Source organism: Pinus tabuliformis, chromosome J (assembly GCF_031772625.1).
Source record: "Pinus tabuliformis cultivar Carrire ecotype Pingquan chromosome J, CPIR1, whole genome shotgun sequence".
NCBI lineage: Eukaryota > Viridiplantae > Streptophyta > Pinopsida > Pinales > Pinaceae > Pinus > Pinus tabuliformis.
Genome location: NC_142295.1, coordinates 210,538,734 through 210,563,445, shown reverse-complemented (window position 1 = coordinate 210,563,445; position 24,712 = coordinate 210,538,734). Strand labels below are relative to the sequence as shown.

Genomic DNA, 24,712 nt, shown 5'->3' with positions numbered 1-24,712 from the left:
AGTACAATAGATGTTGCTATAAGGGTTCTTGTGTTTCTTTGGGGACTCTAGGTGATACCTTTGCATCATCGATGTCGGTGTTGCAAAGACATACTCCGTAAGAAAGGGATATGGAACCACCACATTATATAATGGAGGTACACTCTATACTAAGAAAAGGTATTCCTAATAGTGCAGATCCATCAGGTTATTATTACTGCTGGATACACCTTAAATCAAGCCAGATGTTGAAAAATGAGCGCACTGTCTGCATTTGCCTTCATGGAATAAAGGGGAATAACATTCAATCAATATGTGTGCAAAGGGATGGAATGTAGTCATTCCTCTTTCTACTGACATCCATTCATTTTCCTTCAGGAAATAGAACGCTCCCGTAGCAATGGCTCCAACCTATTCACTGTTTCATTAACTATTACATTTTGTATATTTTAATTTAAATATGGAAAGGAAGAGGGAAGGTCGTAGTTAGGGAGAAACCAACGGTCAGTTCTCCTTCTCCATAAGTATCACCTCTGGATGGAGGAAAAGGACTTTTTTAGGCAGAATAAGGGTTGATTTTATTGTGCTAATAAAGAAGACTATTTCGGTCAAGAAGAGGCCTTTCGCAGTTTCAGTTTTTATGTTAAGAATGAGAGTATTGTCAAGGGCATGAGGAGATATATGTTTTGTTTCTATGCACAATAATGACATACAGTTTATGACTAGTCTTGCTTATCTGAATATAATTCGTTATCATGGTTAACTCATGAGCAATCTCTTATTCATAAGAATATTAACCATCAGTTGCAAGTTTGATTTGTAGGAAAAGGAATGTGTATTACCTTTATGAGTAATTAGATTGAAATTAAGCTTAAATACAACCTTGTTCATTGGCGAACCCAGTAATTGATTCATTTGGACCTAGAATCCATATATGATGTTTAATCTCTTTTGATTATGCTCCTGCAGGATAGGTTAGAATAGTTAAGATTAACACAAGTAGGTAGAATCAATATAGGTAGAGATTAGTGCATATAGGTTAGCTGTTTCTTTTGTTGATTAAATTGAAGTCTTCTTCCAAGAAGCAATCTTTCAACACCTATAACAGTTTACGGGATCCTTTCAAACTCGTTGGAACTAGCCACTCCAAACGAAAGCAGATCTAATTGGGGTCTGCGATCCGATTGGTTCCCTTTGTTGGCACAACAAACATTCGACGTGACAACACTTGGGCATGAATCTCGAAATTTGCCTAGAAATGTCCTTGAATACAAGGTTAATACTATCATTTTCAGAACCAATTGTTACACTATGGATAGAATGGTAAAGAAATTTGCCTCATTATGTTTCTATAGGAGCTCCACATACTTATCTCATGACTAAAGAAATGCCTAACAACAGACATGTTATCCTAAATATTATTTTCTTCTGCAACTAGGATAGCTAAAACTTCTTTTAGTCCCCATATTTTAGATGTGATCTGCATCAAAGTAAAATGGATGTGCTTCAATTTAACTACATCAACATCACCTCCTTGCTTATTCAATTAGGCTGGAGTAAATTGGTGAAAAATGGAAACCGTTTGAGAGACATGCTTTGAAAATTTGTATTTAGCTAATTTTAGGAATGTTGTCAAGGGTTTTTAACTCAAAATGATGGATATTTCTATTAGTTCATCTAGTTAAAGTCCTTCCCTTTGATAATATTATTATGTGGTTTCTATACTTGACATTTGTATGGACTTCAGCATCGGAGGCTTGTCCTCCAATTATTGGATAAGCATGTTTTTACATGAAATAATAGTGGCCAGAAATGTTGTGGCATAAAGGTATATATATCATTCAAACTTTTTCAAAATCTCCAACATCTGAATGATATGAGCTAGGTTCTACATTGTGAGGGATTTTAGACATTCCTTCCAATCCTTCCTTGAATAATGGAATGGGCTTTGTTACCTCATTGGATAATGGAAGTGGCAAAAATCCCAAAGTTAGATTTGAACATAAGCAACATAACATTTTGGGAGAATTTTCCATCTTCTTCAACCATTGATTATAGGTAACATTTTGACTTGATGGTGAATCATTCCATCTTGAGGTCAAACTAAGATCTACCAGAAAAATGTTTTCTCACCAGAAGTTCTAGGTTGGCCAATTAAAAAAAAAAAAGGTTTCACATCCACATGAGCAAGGCCTTTTAAATGTCGTTTATAAAGTATTGACATTTCCTCAATAGTAATTTATTCAATCATTTCTATAGACATTACTTGATCAGATGAATCCCAAGGGTTGGGCCCCAACATAACCTTTACCAAAATATAGTAATCTCTCCGAAGCCTGTTGTCTCTATCATTATTGTGTCCACTATTCCACCAATATTCCTTCTGATAAAGGTAAGCCTCATCCTCATACTAAATCTTGTTCCCTTTCTTTCTAAGCATCAACAAACCTTATATGTTTTGTTTGATTTGTCCAAGCCACCGATACGTTTTTCTTGCAAAATATTATCTAGAAGTGATACATACTCACATTTCTTAGGTGTAGAAAATGCTTTGAGTGTTACAGAAAAATCCCTGTTAGGTGTTGAATATGTGTTTTGGTAGGTAATAGTGTAAACTTCATCCCAAAATATTCATCTATCATACCTAGAAAAATATGAACGAGCGTAACTTTACTCATATCCATCTAGTACAATATGATGCATGATTTCCTACTATGCTATAGGTGATCTGTCAAGCTACTTCCAATCAATGAAGATGTTTAATTAAGGATATCTATTTGCATTATGAATAATCCAAAATCCAATGGTATCCACTTATGATAGCTTCTTGGGAATTGATAGAAAGATGGTCATTCATAGCACTGGTTGTTGTAGTTGTTGAAGAAAATACGCTGGAATATCATGGATACCCCAAATTTTCTTTATGCATTTGTTCTGCTAAGTAAATTTCATCCCCTTCTGGATATTATTCTCTTTAGAAGAGTAATCTTCTTCCATAGGTATAGCCTCTCCAATTTTAATAGGATACAGATCATGATCCTCACCCTGTTCGACTATTTCACTAGAAGGAGAATCCAATTTTCTTTGTAGGGAATTCATTGAATGAACATTGGAACCAATATACTTTCCATTTGTAGTTATAGTTTCAGTTTCCATGGGATTTGAACCCAAGTGGGGAGGATACAATCTTAGACATTCTAAAACTAATAATAACTTGTGCTAATTATGTTAGCGAAATCGAGTGTGTTAAAACTCACCAGAAACAAGGAAATTCTAGGGCATTTTTTGTATATCCTAACAAACTTTTTGTTGACTAGTGAATTGAACAAGAAGCATCATGTGATGTGATTCAGATGACCCCTTAGTAAACCCTGAATGATGGTCATCTATGAGGAGGATTGGCACGTTCAATTGTGAATGGTTAAATTGCAATTTAGTGAGTTTACAAAGACAATGTAAAAGATAATTCCTTCTACTAAAGATGATAGTAAAATAGAGTGTGATAAAACTTGTCTGAAGGTAATCCTAGGGAATTTTGATATGTTCCAGCAGTATTCTCAGTGACTGGTAAGTTGAATAATAAGTATTAAGTGATACTTCAACAAACCCTGGATGATGGTCATCTATGCAATGAGCCAAAACGAATAAGAAGTATTACGTGATACTTCACCAAATCATGGATGATGGTCAACTATGCAATGAGCCAAAACTTGTGCAATATGCCAATGTTATTTAATGACTTCAACACTCATTCTTTCAACAATATGTATTTTTATATTCTTGCATGTTGGAATAAAATATAAAATAATTGATTATGTGCAAGTTTCTTTAGTTTAAAAACTGAAAGATAGGTCTATGATATGTTTATGTTCTACGACATCTACAAGAACAGAGATCCATTAACAATGGAATATGGAAATGAATTCATTGAAAAAGTTCTTTGTCACCATCCTAAAATGGAACCTAAAGTTGGTAGTGGCATTAATCATATCCTGGTACATAACATATTATGTTCTTATGACTTATATTAAACTTATTGGAACTTGTTTGAGAAAGGATTATTAGGACTACATTATATTATAGAAAATGAAAAAACTACTACAAGCTATATTTTGCAAAGGAAAATAGAAAAGCTCAGGAAGTTAACTGTTATATTATCATCTTATTTGTACAAACTACATTCTACACAGGGCCATGTCTCAACAATTAAAGCTGGTCTGATTGGATTATATATATGCTGAACAAATTATAGCATTTTAAAATTCTTGAAGTCAAAGGATAAGGTAAGGTGTGAGTCTATCATTAGAACGTTTATTACATCAATGCAACACACATTTAGTGTGATTTTAACTAGACATATCCGATCTACCTATACGTGTTTGCATTATTTAATGTTGTAATACTTGGCTCGTCATTTCAATTCCAATGGAAACTCTTATTATTTGATGTTCTTGTTTTCATGATCTATCGTTTGTTGGATCTTTCTACCTATCTATTATCCCAATATGATCCTTTAACTATTTCCTTTCTACAAGCATTCCAAAAATTGGCATTTGAATAAGGAAGACTAGCATTATTTTCGATAGTACTAATTGGCTCATTATTCCAACTGTTCCAACGCTCATTAGTTGATGCTCCTTTTGTTAGAGTCGGTCTGGTCATCCCTCCGTTAGAGATCATTTCTCTTATTGCATTTCATTTTTAGGTGTCTCGTTTGATTCAATCAGCTGCATTTTGCTAGGGGCATGCCATAATCTGACAGAAGGATCTTGTCATTCATTACCCCTCATGCCTTATCATTGCTGGCTCAGGTCTGTTCATCAAAGTCAAGTTTTAAAATCACTTTCAGTCCTGTTTTAGTCTATTGATTAGCAAGAGTCATTTCAGTCACTAGGTCTAGGGTTAGTTAATTTTGTCTTCAATAATGTCCAACAATGCCAGCATACCCATGAGGGAGGTCCTTAATAAGTTTTCATTTTCAATATTTTCATCATCATATGCTCGACTATGAATTTTCTTCAAAACTTTTTTTTGAAGAAAATTCGTCATTTCATTTTGTAATAAATTCCCATGTAATTTTCAAAAGTTTTTCAGTTGTTGAATTCTCCAAGTGCAGCCCTGGTATTCCTTTGTCAAGACATGCCACTATCCCTACAAAATTTGCCAAAAGATTCATCATTCAAGCCAAAAAATCAAGGAGGAAACAAAAAGACAGAGCTATATTAATTGTGAAAAAAAATGCCAAGTCAAAACATTACAAAGTGGGTTTGTAAGAAACAAAAATCAAATCCATCACTATAAGATGTTCTCATGGTTTTTTAAACATTCATTTACATCCAAGAGATCAAAGAGGGTTGAAGTCTAGTGTTGAGAGCACGAAATTGCAAAGTTTCAAGCCAAAGTTGTGTTCAAAACTGGGCGCGGTGCATAGAGTAGGTGGCATGGTGCACTGGGGAGGCACGGTGCATTGTGCGCGATCATTCAATTTAAATTGACACGGGTGCGGCGCACCAGGAAGGTGCAATGCGTTGGGCAAGCTGCGCGGCGCACACAGCTGACTGGCCCGAAAAGTTCTAGAACGGTCTCCAAACACCAAAAACGTGCAAATTTCCTTGATTTCAAGTAGGTTGAGCTCCACCTTCGCTGTTCATCCATCCAATTTTATGGTGTATATTATGTTTGATGTGGTGAATGCCAAAACAAATGATCAAACCCTATCACCTTAAATTCCTCAAATCAAAGCTGCTGCTTAGGGTTTCAAAAATTGTTTTCCACCAAGCTTATTCTTTTTCCCATTTTCTTTTCTCCTTGATTCCATTTTTTCCCCTAATTTCATTGTTCCCTATCCCCTAAAATTACTAAAACCCCTATCCCAAATTCCTTTTCCCAAACTTTGAAATGTGAAACCCTAAACCCTATTCCCACATATAAATCCCAAACCCTATCCCTAATTTCCCTAACAAATTTGTCCCAATAGTCCCTAATCCCTTATTTCTTCCCCCTTCCTAACAGTCCCTTGTTTCATTTGTTTTCCCCTTGGTGGCAGAGTTTAGGCACATGACTAAAAGAGCAGTTCAACACAGTTTTCATACACCAGCATCTATTTCTCCAAGGCAGTTTGAATAATAGCAGTCATGGCATCTGAGCATTCATCTGATTATGAAATGGAGACCCAAAGTGACTCACCCATGGAGGAACATGCACCTCGGAGGCCTCATAGAGGTGGCAAAACATCCGTGAAGACCAGCAGGCTGCCCAAAGAAGCCTAAATGAGAGGACACCCATTCAGCAGGAGATAGAAGCTGATTAAGAGATTTGGCTCGAGAGGATCAACATCCACTTAGAGAAGCTGTTGGCGAATGCAAACAAGGACAAGGACATGTTCAGGCACATGAAAAACCACTATTGGGCACGAAATCATGTTTGCAAGGCACGAATAAGAAATTTAAAGGCAAACCTAAGGAAGGCATCAAAAAGGCAAAAGAGGCAAAAAGAGCATGATCGACTCCGGATATTGGCCGAGGCATCGTTGGCCCACCATAGCACTTGATAAAGATGACTCAGCCCAAATTTCAAGAAATTTGGAGCAATTTTTGCATTTTGAAATTTTTTGCACTAAGAAACAGGGTTTTCCTCCCTATGTGTCACGCCACGTGGCACACGCTTTTGCTGCGGAGCTCCAAATCACAAAACGTTTACATTTTTGGATTTTTCATGAAAAATCATGGTTGCTAGTGCATGGCCAAGAATTTTTGGCAAGTTTTGAGTCCTCAGGAGGTCAAAAACACTCAAAAAATGACCTTAGTGCCCCTATTTTGACACACATGAAGCAGTCTTGGGAGATTGAAGTTTTGGAGGGGCAAATGACATCCAAATTCAGAAATTCGACTTGGGTTGGAAAGTAGACAGGCAGGGCTTTGCAAAAAGCACACTTGGGATCAATTTATACTTCAGGAAGTGCCTCAAAATCAGCTCCAAAGTGGCACGACGCATAGAGAATCGGGCGCGGCACATAGAGGATTTTTTCCCATTTTTCGCTGTTCAGCTCAGAAATTCGCCCAGTTTTGACTAGTTTTTCTTCTTGATCTTATTCTTGACCTTTCATGATGTAGTTTGATAACCATGATGTAATATTGGCACATTTTTACTTGTTCTAGAGGGTTCATTCACTAAAAGGTGAAAATTAAATGAATGAGTCAGTTTCCTAGCATATAGGGGTAAGTTGTTTGACTACCTAGATTTCAGTTCCTTGTTTAGAATTAGTTCAAAAAGCTCCTAGAATGATGAGCTCGACCCCTAGAGGCAAGGGAATAGGTTTCGCTTGTCTATATTATGCAATTTCTAAGTCATTTTCAGGGTTGGATGCTTGGGATTGCTTGGAACTCCATTGTACATTTCATTTCTGCAATTTCGGCAAAGGAAAGACTAGGGTTTTGCAGCACATGTTGGGATCCATGTGGCTCTATGTTTTGATGGTGTGTTTATTTATGTATTTGTAAGTTCACTGATGTTTATGTGTATCATTTTCCTTTCTCTTGTCTTCTGCAATTAAACAAATGAGTGATTAAGGTAGAATTCATTGGACTGCTATGCTCTGCCTTGATATTTTGTTTAATTCTTCATGTTTTCATCTGTTTGAGGAGGATTATTGAGACCTTCTTCCCCTCCTTGGCTCCTCACCAGTCTGATCCACTCATTCATTCAAATCCAAAGCATCAAAACTACTACCTATCTTGCCCCTACCTGAACTTTACAAAAATTTGGCCTCATCCCCGGACCCAAAATTTGCGTGTCCCTTTTATCCAACAAAACTCCCAAAACGCAAATCAAAACATTGCACTTCATACCTAGCCTAAGATTAGTTGTTAAATCAGTCATCTCAAGCCCCATTGATTATCTTTTGCTGATATTGACCCGGAGAAAGTCCTCTCCTGTCCTCGTAGGGATAGCTACGAGGCTCAGCGTGGTTTGTTGTGGACCTAGAACCTTGCCTTTTCAGCCTGAGGAAAATCTAGGCCCTAACATAGTGGCGACCATACTGGGGAAGAAAATGGTTTTCTTGTTGATGTCATTTGTTTTATAAGCTACAAACGGAGCCTGAAGTTATGCCAGGTAGCCTTCAAAACGCTTTTGCTTTGCATTAGCGCAAGTAGATAAACGCTTCTTCAGTCAATCTCTGGTCTAGCTTGTAATCGTGACACTTGACATGTAAATCGCCCCAGTACATTAAAGAATTCTAAGCTTTTGGATGGTAAGTTTGGAATTTGAAAGGCTGAACAAGTTGTTTATGTCCTTTTGATTTCTTGAAAATAACACACTGGCTTCAAAGAGATATACCAGAGCTAATCCAGATCCAAATCCTCCCCCTATTTACGAAAATCCCAATTTGATTCCAAGGCTCCTTCGTCAAGAGAGCTTTGTGACTCCCGTGTTTAAATCTTGTTCATGTCCTGCAATTTTTAAGTATCTTGAAGGGCTTGATTTTGATGAAAAGTTTGAATTGTCATTGTTTGAAACCAAATCCAAAAGTGCTCTTGGTTCTATAGTTCCAAATCCTGACTTTGCTGCAGCTCTTGAAGTTGAAAGAAACAATAAATCAATTGAGAATTTTATCTTGAAGCACCTCCAAAGTGAAATTCACACTTCAAATATTGTTGATTTCCTAGAAGCTGCATTTGCATCCCTTGGATCTTCCGTAACGACATCCACCTGAAAAATTCCCACCGAACCTCCCTTCATTCCCACCCTTCCCCCTCAGCCTACTATTTCTAATCAAAAGTCTGCTATAAATTCACCTCCATCTACTCCTTCTACATCCAAAATTGCTTCACCTCCGGATACACCTCCTCACACACCTCACACATCAGCTGCACCCACTCCTCCAACTTCACCAAGACCTATTGCAAATCCACCAAGAGAAATAGCTGCTTGGTTCGCACCTCTCATGCTGCCTCAAGTTTTGGGTGACATGCCCACAGATTATCAGAGTAAAATTCATTTGTTTAATGGCACTCCTCAAGGTACCATGGCTCAGCAACATGTGGAAAAAATGATGGATTTCTTCGAGCTTCATGAGATTGATGCAGAAAACGTGACCATGAGATTATTTGTGCAAACTTTCGCAGGTGAGGTAAGAAAATGGTTTAGAGCTTTGACAGCTAGAAGTATTCCCACATTAGAAGAGCTTCAAAGATAGTTCTTGGATCGCTGGGAAGTAAAGAAAGATCCTCTTGAAATCAATTCTGAATATACCAAGATCAAGCAGAATGCTGGTGAGTCCGTGCAAGACTATTGTATTAGATTTAATGCGGTTTATAATGCAATTCCTAATGATTTAAGGCCAACTAGAAAGTCAGCTTTGCTAAAGTTCCTGGATGGTTTTGATCCGGACATGGCTTATCACTTAAGAGATTGAGATCCAGCTACCATAGAAGAAATGCAGAAAATTGCTGTTAGTGTTGAGGCAAATTTGAATGACAAGAGAACTAGATTGAAAACCGAGAAGAAAGTCTCAATAAAAGAAGAAGCTTCTACCTCAGATCAGGTGCTCCACAAGGTAGAGAAGATTATTGAAAGTTTAACACTTGATAAGCTTGAACTACAGATCCAGAATCCTAATTTCCATGGCCAGTAGCAACCTCAATTCAGGATCAAACAACATGAGCAGCGAGCACAAGAACCGGCATCACAACAACAGCAAGTAAAGACACCTCTTCAGCAGAATTTTGTTGGTCTCGAATTTGATGATGAAGACAATGTAATAGGAGAAGAAAATCACTTCTTTACTCCTGATGATATGCCCACCTTTATCACTGAAGATAATGAGTATGCAGAAAGTTCAGCTGTACAACAGGATGCAAATTTCATCTTGGCAAATGACACAACTATTGAAGAGGAGTCAAATGAGTACCAGAGAGGTTATATGCATGCCTTGTCCACCCAACAGCGTCAATATTCACTAAGAAATAGAAATGTCCCCATCAATCCAATCCAGAAGAGAAAGGAAGTTCCAGCATCTAAGAATGAGCCACCTGTTGTACCAAATAAAGGAAAAGAAGTTGCTGATCCTACTCCTAGCAAATCTCCGCCCGCAAATGAAAGAGTCATTCATCTAATTGTATGAAAAGATAAAGCTGAAAAGAAAGATGTTCCAGCCAAAGAGGTAGAAAATTCTTTTGCTTTTAGTTTAGAAAATGAAATTTCTAAATTGAAGGTATCCATTCCCTTGACTGAACTGATGAGGAACAACAGTTATAGAGGTCAGGTTTCCAAAATTTTGAATTTTGATCCAATGTCTGATATGGTGAGTGTGGAAGATGATCAACCTGAACTGATTTTTGGACCAGCATTGAATGGTGAGTCTCCAGATAGTGATGTGCCTCCATTTTATATCAGTTTGAGAGTGCATGAGTTTGTGTTGCATAATGCTATGTTTGATTCTGGCGCCTCCCACAATCTTATGCCGAAAGCTATCATGGAGAAGTTGGGTTTGGACATCACTAGGAAATATCATGATCTTTATTCATTTTATTCTAGTAGGGTGAGATGTATTGGGCTCATTAAAGACTTGGTGGTCAATTTGGATCAGATTCCAGCCAAAAATGTTTTGATGGATGTGGTGGTGGCAGATATACCTCCTAGATTTGGAATGCTTATTTCCACATCTTGGGGAGAAAATTTTAAAGGAACAATGCAACTTGATTTCTCCTATGCAACGATTCCTGTGTTTGGCCAAATGAGGAAACTTTATCGGGAGCAAAAAATGAAATACATGATTACAAGCAAGGAGAAACCAATTAATCATCCGATTAATTATGTACATACAGATTTAGAATCTTTTGTTTTGTATTCAAATAGTTTCAATGAGATTGATAGTCAATTAGTTGCAACAGATGATATTCCAAAAATAGCAGAGAATTTCAGAGAAGTTTTGAAGAAAGAAAGTCAAGAAAAGGACAATAGCATTCAGCGATCAGGAAAAGATAATGGACAACAAGCAGAAAAAATACAGCAAAAAGAGTTTCAGCCCTTAGAAGAAGAGGAAGATGGTCTGTGGACCATGGATTTCAATGGAGTAGTGGGAAATGAAGGTATTGGAATTGGTATTTGGGTACACAGTCCTTTTTCTACTCCGAACAAAGTGCCTACTAATGTGCGGGTATGTTCTTACAAGCTTTCTTTTGATTGCTCAAACAATGAGGCTGAGTATGAGGCTTTGATTGTTGGCTAAAAATCCTAAGAAAGCTGAATGCTAAGAGGATTGCTATATATGGTGACTCCGAATTGGTGATTAAGCAAGTTATAGGCGAATATCAAGCAAAGCATCCTTAGATGCGGGCATACCGGAATGCTGTTCTAGACATCTTGAAGCTGTTTTCTGATTACACCTTAATGTGTGTGCCTCGTATTGAAAATAGTATTACTGATGCACTTGCCAAGGCAGTGAGTAATTTGAAGATTCCTATGAACTCAAGTAGTAAATTTGAAATCCATGTGAAACATCGTCCGTCTATCCCGGACGATCAGAGATATTGGCAAGTTTTCCAAGATGATGAGGAGATTGATGATTTTCTGCAAAACAAAGGTAAGTTCAAAGATACCTCAATTGATGTAGAAAATGATGATGGTAAAGATGATGTGCAAATCAATCAGATGGAAGTGTTGCAGCTCAGGGATAATGTGATTCCTAAAGGCTTGATTCCTTTAGAAGAACTCTTTGATCATGATGACATAGCCTGCAAACCAACATTGCAGTCAACAGAGAAGGGAGTCGAAGAGCTGAATATTGGAACAGTTGAACATCCAAAGATGGTAAAGCTATCCAAAACATTGCCACAAAAGCTAAAGGCCAAATATATCAGTTTGTTTTCATCCTTTGCTGATGTGTTTGCTTGGGACTATTCTGATTTGAAGACATATGATACCAATATAATTCAGCACACAATTCCTATTAAGCCTAATCAAAAACCTTTTAGACAGAAGTTAAGAAGTCTTAATCCAAAATTGCTGCCATCAATTGAGAAGGAGGTAAATAGGTTGTACAAATCAGGAATCATCGTTCCCATCAGTTTTTCCAATTGGATATCTAATTTGGTGCCAGTACGAAAGAAGATAGGTGAGATTCATTTGTGTATTGATTTTAGGAATCTCAACAAAGTTTCATTGAAGGATAATTATCCGCTGCCAAAAATGGATCACGTACTTCAGCGAGTAGTTGGAGCATCTCGTATGTCACTACTCGATGGTTATTCTGGATATAACCAAATTTTGGTCCATGAAGATGACCGAGACAAAATAGCGTTCACCACTCCGTGGGGGACTTTTCATTATGCTAAAATGCCTTTCAGTTTGAAGAACGCAGGTGCCACATTTCAACGGGCAATGGATATGGCTTTCGCAAATGAGAAGGATGTCTTTTTGGTGGTGTACCTTGATGATTTGACGGTGTTTTCTAATTCAGATGAAGAACACATGTATCATTTGAAAACTGTCTTTCAAAAGTGCAGAAAATATGGTGTGTCATTGAATCCGAAGAAGATCTTGTTCGCCATGGATGAAGGCAAACTACTTGGACACATCATATCAAAAGATGGCATTCGTATTGATCCAACACATGTAGAAGCGATTCAGCAAATTGATCCTCCCCGGAACAAGAAGGATATTCAGTCTTTTAATGGTAAGATGAATTTTTTATGCCACTTTGTACCTAACCTTGCTGAACATTTGAGAGAAATTACAAACATGCTTAAGAAGGACAGCCAAGTGAAATGGACTGAAGAGGCTATAAAATCTTTCAATCTAGTAAAATTGGCTCTTTCTTCAGCTTCGGTTCTAATCAGCTCGGATTACACTCAAGATTTTATATTGTTTTCATTTGCTTCGGAGCATACTATGGTAGCTGTGTTAATGCAGAAAAAAGATGAGCATGAAAGACCAATTGCTTTCTTCAGCTGGACTATAAGAGATGCTGCTTTGAAATACAACATTATTGAGAAGCAAGCCCTTACACTTGTAAAAGCATTGAAAGACTTCCGCGTATATATTCTGCATTCCCATATTTTAGCTTATGTTCCTAATGCTGCTATCAAAGATATTTTGGTCCAAACAGATCCAAAAGGTAGACGAGGCAAGTGGATTGCAGCTTTGTTGGAGTATGATGTGGAGATAAGGCCCACAAAGCTTATTAAAGGACACGGATTGGCAAAGTTAATGGTTGAATCAAATCTGCACGTCTTAGACATAAATATGATTACTACTATGTTCGATGAAAATGAGCAAGGTCCGTCAATTCAGGTAGCTGAAATCTTTGTTCTTTCTCCATGGTATTCAGATATCATATATGTGCTTCAGAATTTGTCCTCGCCACCTGGTATGGCTAGAAACAAAGCTAGAACTCTTAAATTAAAGGCTGCTAAGTTTTGTATTTTGAATTCTGCACTTTATTGGAAAGATCCCGGTGGTGTTTTGTTAAATTGTTTGGTGGAAGAAGAAGCGAAGCAGGTCATGGAGGATTTCCATAAAGGAGATTGTGGTGGTCACCTTTTTTGGAAAACAACGGCAAATAAAATTCTGAGAGCTGGATACTATTGGCCGACATTGTTTGCTGATGTGTTCAAAACTGTCAAGAGCTGTCATAACTGTCAGATTTTTGAAGGAAAGCAAAAATTACAGCCTTTGCCGCTTAAGCCCATTGAGGTGAGTGCTCCTTTTTAGTAGTGGGGGTTGGATTTCATTGGTGAAATTCATCCTGCTTCTTCAGGTCAGCATAGATGGATCCTCACGGTGACAGATTATTTCACGAAGTGGATCGAAGCAATTCCCACTAGGCAAGCTACGGATGCGGTAATAATTTCATTCCTTGAGAATAATATTTTGTCTCGTTTTGGTTGCCCGAATAAGCTAATCACTGATAATGCAGCAGCTTTCAAGTCAAAAAGGATGGTTGAGTTTTGTAATAAATATCACATTACTTTGGGGCACTCAACCGCCTATCATCCAGAAGGCAATGGATTGGCAGAGTCTTCCAACAAATCTTTGGTTAATATCATTAAAAAGTTGCTGGAAATAAACAAGAAAACTTGGCATAAGAAGTTGGTCCATGCACTTTGGGCAGATCGAGTGAGTCAGAAGAAATCCATTGGTATGTCCCCTTTTGAGCTAGTTTATGGAGTTGATACAGTGTTTCCTACCTCTCTTGTAGCTTTGGTAGTCAAACTTCTTCATGAGGCTGGTAGTGAAGATGATCCAATGCAGAGAAGACTAAATCAAATGATCCATTTGCAGCAGACATGGGAAGAAGTTTTTCAAAACACATTCAAATTGCAGGAGAGAATTAAGAAAATTTATGACAGAAAAGCAAAGGTGGACAAATTTCAGTTGGATGATGTGGTGCTGAAGTGGGGTGCAAGGAATGAGGAAAATGGAAAACACGGTAAGTTTGAAAATCTCTAGAAAGGTCCTTTTAAGATTGCAGCATATCGGGGTCAGAATGCCTTTCTTCTGAAGGAGATGAACGGGGAAGATTGTCCCGTAGGCCGGTCAATGGTCGGCTGCCCAAGCGGTATCATTTCTGAGTTATTTCTGCTATTTACATTGCCATTGTAAATACCATTTTATTTCAGTATCATTGCAAGTGTGTGCTGTGATCTTTTCTTCAGTCTAGGGCCCGAAGTGAAGGCTATAATTCTGAAGAAAGATTTCAGTTTTGAGTTCAATTTGTCGATTCAGTTGTTCAATCATTTCAGTTTCACAATTGAGTTGGTTTGAGTCAAGTTTCAGTCAAATAAATTGAGTCAAAGGTCTTGTGTGGATTTCTTGAAATAATGGACTCCATAGCCCAATGGACGAAGGCACTGTCTAGCTCATCTAGAGATCAGCCATTCTTGGCACCTCTAAGGAGCTACCATCCCCATTGGAGCCAATGTTAGAGTCGGTCTGGTCATCCCTCCGTCAAAGATCATTTCTCTTATTGCATTTCATTTTTAGGAGTCTCGCTTGATTCACTCAGCTACATTCCGCTAGGGGCATGTCGTAATCTGACGGAAGGGTCTTGTCATTCATTACCCCTCATGCCTTATCATTGCTGGCTCAGGTTTGTTTATAAAAGTCAAGTTTTAAAATCACTTTCAGTCCTGTTTTAGTTTATTGATTAGCAAGAGTCATTTCAATCACTAGGTCTAGGGTTAGTTAATTTTGTCTTCAATAATGTCCAACAATGCCAGAAGACCCATGAGGGAGGTCCTTAATAAGTTTTCATTTTCAATATTTTCATCATCATATGCTGAACTATGACTTTTCTTCAAAACTCTGTTTTGAAGAAAATTCGTCATTTCGTTTTGTAATAAATTCCCATGTAATTTTCAAAAGTTTTTCAGTTGCTGAATTCTCCAGGTGCAGCCCTGGTCTTCCTTTGTCAAGACATGCCACTATCCCTGCAAAAATTGCCAAAAGATTCATCATTCAAGCCAAAAAATCAAGGAGGAAACAAAAGACAGAGCTATATTAATTGTGAAAAAAATACCAAGTCAAAACATTACAAAGTGGGTTTGTGAGAAACAAAAATCAAATCCATCACTATAAGATGTTCTCATGGTTTTTTAAACATTCATTTGCATCCAAGAGATCAAAGAGGGTCGAAGTTTAGTGTTGAGAGGGCGAAATTGCAAAGTTTCAAGCCAATGCTGTGTTCAAAACCGAGTGCAGTGCATAGAGCAGGTGGCGTGGTGCACTGGGGAGGCGCGGCGCATTGGGCATGATCATACAGTTTAAATTAACACGGGCGCGACGCACTGCGAAGGTGCAGTACATTGGGCAAGCTGCACGGCGCACACAGCTGACTGGCCCGAAAAGTTCCAGAACGGTCTCCAAACACCAAAAACGTGCAAATTTCCTTGATTTCAAGTAGGTTGAGCTCCACCTTCGTTGTTCATCCATCCAAGTTTATGGTGTATATTATGTTTGATGTGGTGAATGCCAAAACAAATGATCAAACCCTATCACCTTAAATTCCTCAAATCAAAGTTGTTGCCTAGGGTTTCAAAGATTGTTTGCCACTAAGCTTATTCTTTTTCCCATTTTCTTTTCTCCTTGATTTCATTTTTTCCCCCGATTTCATTGTTCCCTATCCCCTAAAATTACTAAAACCGCTATCCCAAATTCCCTTTCCCAAACTTTTAAATGTGAAACCCTAAACCCTATTCCCACATATAAATCGCAAACCCTCTACCATATTTCCCTAACAAATTTGTCCCAAGGGTCCCTAATCCCTTATTTCTTCCCCCTTCCTAACAGTCCCTTATTTCATTTTCTTTCCCTTTGGTGGCAGAGTTTAGGCACATCACTAAAAGAGCAGTTCAGAATAGTTTTCATACACCAGCATCTATTTCTCCAAGGCAGTTTGAATAACAGCAGTCATGGCATCTGAGCATTCATATGATTATGAAACGGAGACCAAAAGTGGCTCACCCATGGAGGAACATGCACCCCGAAGGCCTCATAGAGGTGGCAAAACATCCGTGAAGACCAGCAGGTTGCCCAAAGAAGCCTAAATGAGAGGACATCCATTTAGCAGGAGATAGAGGCTGATCGAGAGATTTGGCTCGAGAGGATCAACATCTACTTAGAGAAGCTGTTGGAAAAATAAAACAAGGATAAGGACATGCTCAGGCGCATGAAAAACCACTATTCGGCACGAAATCATGTTTGCAAGGCACGAATAAGAAATTTAAAGGCAAACCTAAGGAAGGCATCAAAAAGGCAAAAGAGGCAAAAAGAGCATGATCGATTCCGGATATTGGCCAAGGCATCCTTGGCCCACCATAGCACTTGATAAAGATGACTCAGCCCAAATTTCAAGAAATTTGGAGCAATTTTTTCATTTTGAAATTTTTTGCACTAAGAAATAGGGTTTTCCTCCCTATGCGCCGCGCCACGTGGCACGCGCTTTTGCTAGGGAGCTCCAAATCACAAAAAGTTTACATTTTCGGATTTTTCATGAAAAATCATGGTTGCTAGTGCATGGCCAAGAAATTTGGGCAAGTTTTGAGTCCTCAGGAGATCAAAAACACTCAAAAAATGACCTCAGTGCCCCTATTTTGACACACAGGAAGCAGTCTTGGGAGATTGAAGTTTTGTAGGGGTAAATGACATCCAAATTCAGAAATTCCACTTGGGTTGGAAAGTAGATAGGTAGGGATTTCTAACAAGCACACTTGGGCTCAATTTGGACTACAGGAAGTGCCTCAAAATCAACCCCAAAGTGGCGCGACGCATAGAGAATCAGGCACGACGCATAAAGGATTTTTGCCCATTCTTCACTGTTCAGCTCAGAAATTCGCCCAGTTTTGACTAGTTTTTCTTTTTGATCTTACTCTTGACCTTTCATGATGTAATTTGATAACCATGATGTAATATTCTCACATTTTTACTTGTTCTAGAGGATTCATTCACTAAAAGGTGAAAATTAAATGAATGAATTAGTTTCCTAGCATATAGGGGTAAGTTGTTTGACTACCTAGATTTCAGTTCCTTGTTTAGAATTAGTTCAAACAGCTCCTAGAATGATGAGCTCGACCCATAGAGGAAAGGGAATAGGTTTTGCTTGTCTATATTATGTAATTTCTAAGTCATTTTCAGGGTTGGATACTTGGGATTGCTTGGCACTCCATTGTACATTTCATTTCTGCAATTTTGGCAAAGGAAAGACCAGGGTTTTGCAGCACTTGTTGGGATCCATGTGGCTCTATGTTTTGATGGTGTGTTTCTTTATGCATTTTTAAGTTCACTGATGTTTATGTGTATCATTTTCCCGTATCTTGTCTTCTGCAATTAAACAAATGAGTGATTAAGGTAGAATTCATTGGAATGCTATGCTCTTCCTTGATATTTTGTTTAGTTCTTCATGTTTTCATCTGTTTGAGGAGGATTCTTGAGACCTTCTTGCCCTCCTTGGCTCCTCACCAGTCGGATCCACCCATTCATTCGAATCCAAAGCATCAAAACTACTGCCTATCTTGCCCCTACTTGAACTTTGCAAAAATTTGGCCTCATCCCCGGACCCAAAATTTGCCTGTCCCTTTTTTCCAACAAAACTCCCAAAACACAAATCAAGACTTTGCACTTCATACCTAGCCTAAGATTAGTTGTTAAATCATTCAAATTAAGCCCCATTGATTATCTTTCGCTGAGATTGACCCGGAGATAGCCCTCTCCTGTCCTCGTAGGGCTAGCTACGAGGCTGAGCGTGGTTTGATGTGGACCTAGAACCTTGCCTTTTCAGCGAGGCAAATCTAGGCCCTAACACCTTCTTTTAGTAATTCCTAGTTAGTTGAAATTCCATCCTAGCTATTACCCCAATTTAATCCTTTATATGTTAGAATGAGTGTTCCAACTATTGGCATCTGACTGGCTAAGGTTGGCATTATTTGTCATGGAACTAGTTGGCTCAATATTGCAACCGCCCTTCGAACCCTAATTATCTGGTGCTCTTGTCTTCAGTAATTGCGAGTAGCTGGAAATTACACCCCAACTATTAATTTTTTCTCCATCACCACATTTTCAACATTATAAGCACCACCCTAACCTGATTTTAAGTTTTATGTTGCAGGTTTTGGGTTCCAACCTTCATTACATAAAAATTTTGGTAGAAGATGCTCCTCAATTTTTTTTTTTTCACTCCATCAAGTATCTCAATATGATCTTTTTTCATTTCCTTGGAAGCAGTGTTCCAACCACTGGCTTGTGACTTCTGGTCAATCTTTAATCCATCCATATTGTCAGAGAGATTATTAGCCCAACCACTCTTATCTCTTTCTTATGAATTTAAATTCAAACATGACCAACCATATGTCTGGATTGGAGATTTATCCTAGGATTTCCAATTAGATGTCAAAACTTTGTTTGAATTGTCCTCTTGAACTAGTGAATTTGAAACAAGATTCTCAAAATTAGGTTTCTCCTCGAAATCAAATATATCATCTGAAGGCCTACTGAAATATGAAAATTTCCCCTCTTCATCTTTCAGGTCATCAACATCCATCCCAAGACAAAAGCTTGATGGCAACATTTTGTTTTTATTTGGTGCCCTACTTAAGATTTTGAAGAGTTCACAGACATCTAGTTGTCTATGATGGTAAACCAAAGGTTCCTTCACCTCATATATACAAATAAAATGAAGTTATCACTGCCCCTTCTCTCCATGACTCATCCTCATATAAAATCCTATGTCAAGGCTCATAATTACAAATTTTTTACTAATTGTAGTCCAAGTGTCCAAAAAAAACATTTTCCTATGCAGAGCACACATATATTAATGCAATGATCAACACATGAAGAAATTACATTTAAATAAAACACAAAAAATATATTTGTATAGAAAATATAAACCTTGAAAGGTTTTACTAAGAGAGATATTTTCGTGGACTCCTTTTGTACCAATAGAAACAAACTTGAATTAAAGGATTTGTTCAACATCATTTGAGCATTGTTCAGATCACTGCTTATGAATGTACAAACAAGTACCAAACATTTCAAATATTACCCCATAAAAATTCAAAATATGAACTTGTTCAAATAGGAGAATGTCTACCGTGAGAACATAATGTGATTGCATGAGAAAGGGCATCCTTCACACCGTTTACAATTTCTCTCTCAAAGAATTTAATGGGTATATACATATTCATATTTAAGTTACTGTGTGGCTCTTAATGATATTTCTAAGCATAGAGAGTGTGACCAGATCAAGGCCTTGTAGAAGGAAGTGATGTCCATCATAACCTTCATCATAGTGTATATTGTTTTCCACTACATTTACCAAATTCACTTTACTTGTAGCTACTTAGAATTGCAAGGAATAGATTTGGCCACTATTAGGTTGCCTTTAGGCACTTGCTAAATATTGGATGAACATTGTTTGATATGACAGTGACTAATGTATGGAAGAAACTAAGGATACATATTACTTCAGATAGAGATGGTTTTTCTACAATGCAAGACACTATTATTGATCCTTGTTTTTGGGCATAGGTTAAGTATTTTTTTTTTGTTTCTTTTTTTCACCAAGAAAAATTATAACATGATTGCATTTGAAAATTCAGATCAACCAATGATTGGGTTGGTTTATGAATAGATGGACACCATATTAGGCCATCTTAAGGACATTATTGAGCTGAGAGATGTAAAATTATGTGATTATATTTTACATAAAGGTGGAAGAACGGTGGGTGAATAAAATGTTTCCACTTGATGCCTTAGCACATTCCATTACACCAAAATGCTTTGCTACATCACTATTAGAAACACCGTGGGATGAAGAGAAATCCAACATGGATTGAAAAGATGAAATTGATTACATGTAAGTAGTAGGCAATCTCATCCCTAATGAGGAATGTGATATCATACAACAAAAATGGAGTAGAATCATAAATATTCAAAGACTATAGTTGTACCGATTAAACTAGAGATTTGAAGAAGATGACTTCTCTTAGTGGTGGAACAAGTAGTGTTTAGTGGAATGGGGGCTTTCATGTGTTGTGAACACTTGAAACTGTTTACCAGGTATAGAATCCCATTGCAAGAGAAGAGGCCAAGGTGAAGAATAAAGCTAAGAACAAGTATCATTTGTATAATGGACAACTCCTAAATCTCTCCAGGTTTTATGTTTCTTAAATTTAAGTTTATATTAGGTCAAGTAAGTGGTAAGACCATATCCAAGCATATTGAATCTACCAAAATATTTCAGGGAAGTAAGAATTGTGTTCATTGTCAAAGATGTACATCACGAATGGTAACTTGCATTAGAAATGGTATGAATCGTAGCCATAATCACATTGAGGTCAACTAGGTACCCAGTTGATTTGGTGCAACAGGATATGCATGGATTTTTCATGATAACAACTTGTAAGGGATGTGTGGCATATTGTGTTTTTTGTGCTGCTAATGTTGATCCTATTATGGACAAGTTTAAACTGTTTAACTTCCCATGTCTTATGGAAAATACAAGAAATGCAGTTATCTTCTCATGAAAGCAGTGATGGAAGTGGTCCAATTGCTGAAATATTTGGAATTTCATTATTATCATCAACTTCTACTAACATTGATGATACCTCTGGCAGTCCACATATTTCCCCTGGGATTGGAGACAAGTAGCAAGTCAATGTGCCACCATTTAAGATGAAAATGGGCCATGACCAATTTGGAATGAATATAAGTAATGATTATAAGGATGGCAAGGATGAAGAATTTGAATTACTATGTATGGAAGCGTTTCTTGTGACAGTAATGAAAATCTATTGTTTCTCACCTTTTCGAAATGGAAGATCCTCAAATAACCAGTTCCATTCAGAGGAGTCTTCCCCAATTCTATTTATAAAGAAACATTGTGGATTAAGTTAGTTGGATTTACTTTAGGTGGAAAATGATCAATGTACCCACGAGATTATTAACAATGGCCAACTCAGAGAAAATAATGCAGTTTGTTCTATTAGAAATTTGAAGACAAAATTCTTGAGACCAAATGATACTATTATAGAATCTACTGTTACAGTTGAGAATGTGTTTGATACATCTTATTCTAATGTGTGTCAAAGAAAAATGGGCAAGGTTGGCTGGAGGACAGTCAAGAAGATGAAACTTGGTTTTTTGGACTCAAAATTCTTAAGACCAAATGATACTATTATAGAATCTAATGTTATGATTGAGAATGTACTTGATACATCTTATTGCAATGTGCATCAAAGAAACATGGGCAAGGTTGGCTGGAGGATGGTCAATAAGATGAAACTTGGTTTTTTGGACTCAAACAAGCACTATATTGACTCCAATTTCCAGATTCAGTAGAAAGGAATGCATAATACAAGGGGAAATACAAGTTTGAGAAGTTAGATGATAGTGGCTGGTAGGCAAAGTGAATCGTGGAGTAAAAGTCAGGAAGATTTATTCATACTTGGGCTATATATCTATGGGAAAAATATTAAAGTTGTGAAATGATTTGTGGAAACCAAAGAAATGGGAAATGTATTATCACACTATTATAGGAATTTCTTCAAGACAAATTCATATTGCAGATGGGAAGAATCTAGAAGGACAAGAAAGAAAAAGTGTATCTAGAGGCAACACATTTTCTTTGGTTGTAGACAACAGGAATTCTTGACATGGTTAATTCCTCACATACCTAAGCATTTGAAACATGAGATCCCAGAGGTAATTTTTCTTCTCAAAATATCAATTAGATGTGTAAATGTAAAAATGGCATGTTGTTAACCATACATCAATGGAGTGCTGATATGAAATTTTAATGTCTCTTACACCAAATTAGTGCTATAAGGGTGAAAATAAAGTTTGCATTTGTGATGGGATGATACATCTTGTAACTAACACATGAACTAAATATCATAATCCATCTTGACCAAATTGATCTTTTTGTTTCACGATATATAAATAACCTAAATTCCAAATGATCATATTAGTAGAAAATTGTGAACAATTGAAGCATGTTGTGTTTAGTGTAAAAATACACAAAAGTTATTTTGCAATAATAATTTATTATATATAAAATTGTAAAAGGATGTTGAATGTTACAATAAGGACCCACATATATACCTAAGCACGTGTCCTTTTGTGACTGGGCATGTCTTCTCAGCATGCCTTTCCACTTAACTTAATGATTGTTTAACATAATCAATATTTGATTATTTGATTATTTGCATTATTTATATTCACTTTATTTTATGTAATTTATATTGATAACATTTCCTCTTCCTTCAGAAGCTTTTTCGTGAAAGCTTGTAGCTGTCAATTTTCTTTTCATTGGTGTAGGTCATCTTTGGCATGTATACTTCATCACTGGTACCTTAACATGTAGAATTCTCTGGTAATATTGTCTTAAACTAGGGTTCTTTTTTTAATAATAATAATGTTGTTATCTATATATATATATATATATTAAAGAATTCAATTAATTAAATTAATTAATTTATTTAAAGTTTATTGGAGGATTATATTAATTACGATGTCATATGTTGACCAAATTTTATGCATATATAACAACCAAGTTTATGCCATACCAATCGAGAGGAGATGCGATGTATGGTGACACCCAGCTGACAAAGAATTTATGTTGAGGCCAATGAAGACAAGAAAAAGTATCAACGATGACAATGTCTATAAAACGTGGCAGTGTTTGAAGTCGTCCACTGTAATGTTTGATTCGTCTGGAGTAAGATCCTGTAGCGAATGCCGCATGTTCGAAGACAATGGAGACCAGTTGTTGTTCTATGGAGCAAGCTTCAATGGTCCCGTAGGATAGTTTGGCAGATTGTTCAAACCTGCTATGATGGTGGATAGTCTGATGCCAAAACTTCAACGGTTGGCCTGAATTTCCCTTTCACAATTTTTTTCAAATGAAGCTACAATATATCCTAGCAATGTTAAAGAACGAAGTAGAGCACTTGTGACCAATGGCTTAAAAATATTAACAAAATTACCATTTGAACCCCCTACTGTAATTGCATCTTGGTTTCCCATAACTTGAGCACAAACCATTGTCAAAGCCTCACATTGAGTAGGGTTCAGCTTTCTAGGCATGATGCCGCTGCCAAGTTCATTTTCAGGTAATAGAAATTCACCTAGTCTACAACGAGGCCCACTTCTGAGGAAATGTATATCATTTTCTATCTTCATTAGAGAAAATGATATAGCATTCACAACTTCACTAGTTTCAACGAAAACATCATGTGCTGCAAAAGCTTCAAACTTCTTCTCAACTATTATAAATGGTAGTTGTGTTTCTTTAGCAACAATTGAAGCAATTTTAATGTCAAACCCTTTTTTAGTATTGAGGTAATCGATTTTAACATGTTCTATGATGTGTTTCACATGGTTAGAATAACCATTAAAATCTTGACCAAGAGTTAGAGGTGTTGCGTCTTGGGTATGTGTATGCCCAATTTTCACCATATCATTAAATTCATTGCTCTTATCTTCCATTGTATAAAGAAACTACCGCAAGCTTAGTACGAATTTTGAGTTCATTCCCACTATTGTTTTCTTTACTACACCACCACCCTTTGTAGAAAACTTTGTAACTGCCCTAGAATTTTATGTTTTTTCCTTCAGAACCCTCATTAGATCTCCCCAAATATGAAGACATATAAACAATGATCAATTCACTCACAGATTATGAGCCTTGTAAAGGTTCTGAGGTTCCCCTAGAAATATCCCTTTCAGTGATCTCATCTACAGATGCTGAAACTCTTGATATCCTTAAGGAGGGAGTGTCCACAACATTAACCATGCTTCCTGATGACTTCTTTGGCAATAGTATCTTTTCACATTTTGTGGGATTGCTAAATGAACCACAAGGATGGGTAGCAGAATCAGGGTCTGGAAATGAAGAATGCAGAACTGTTTCTATAGCTAGCTCAGAATTAGCCCCTCCATCAACAACTTTAACTATCTTTTGTAGGGCTACCACTAAAGGAGCTATTGAGGTAGATAATGAAGTCTAACTCAAAAATAACAACTCTACCTGTCTGTGAGAACCAGTAAGTTGAGATTCCTCTGCACTTGAATATCCTTTATCAGGATTAGCCATTTTCACTTCCCTTTTATTATCAGAATCACAATCAGTAATATTCACATCTTCAAAAACTTGCTTTTGCTCAAGAGCAACTAATGGCATAATTTCATTGAAATTTTCATTCAAGAAGGAAAAATATAATATCCTTTCATTGTCAAT

At 37.1% G+C, this 24,712-nt stretch overlaps 1 pseudogene; it reads right to left on the bottom strand.

Annotated features, from left to right (window-relative positions):
• Positions 1–23,334: 23,334 nt before the first annotated feature.
• Positions 23,335–23,961, bottom strand: LOC149226441 (fumarate hydratase 1, mitochondrial pseudogene; annotated as a pseudogene).
• Between the last annotated feature and the right edge of the window lie 751 nt (positions 23,962–24,712).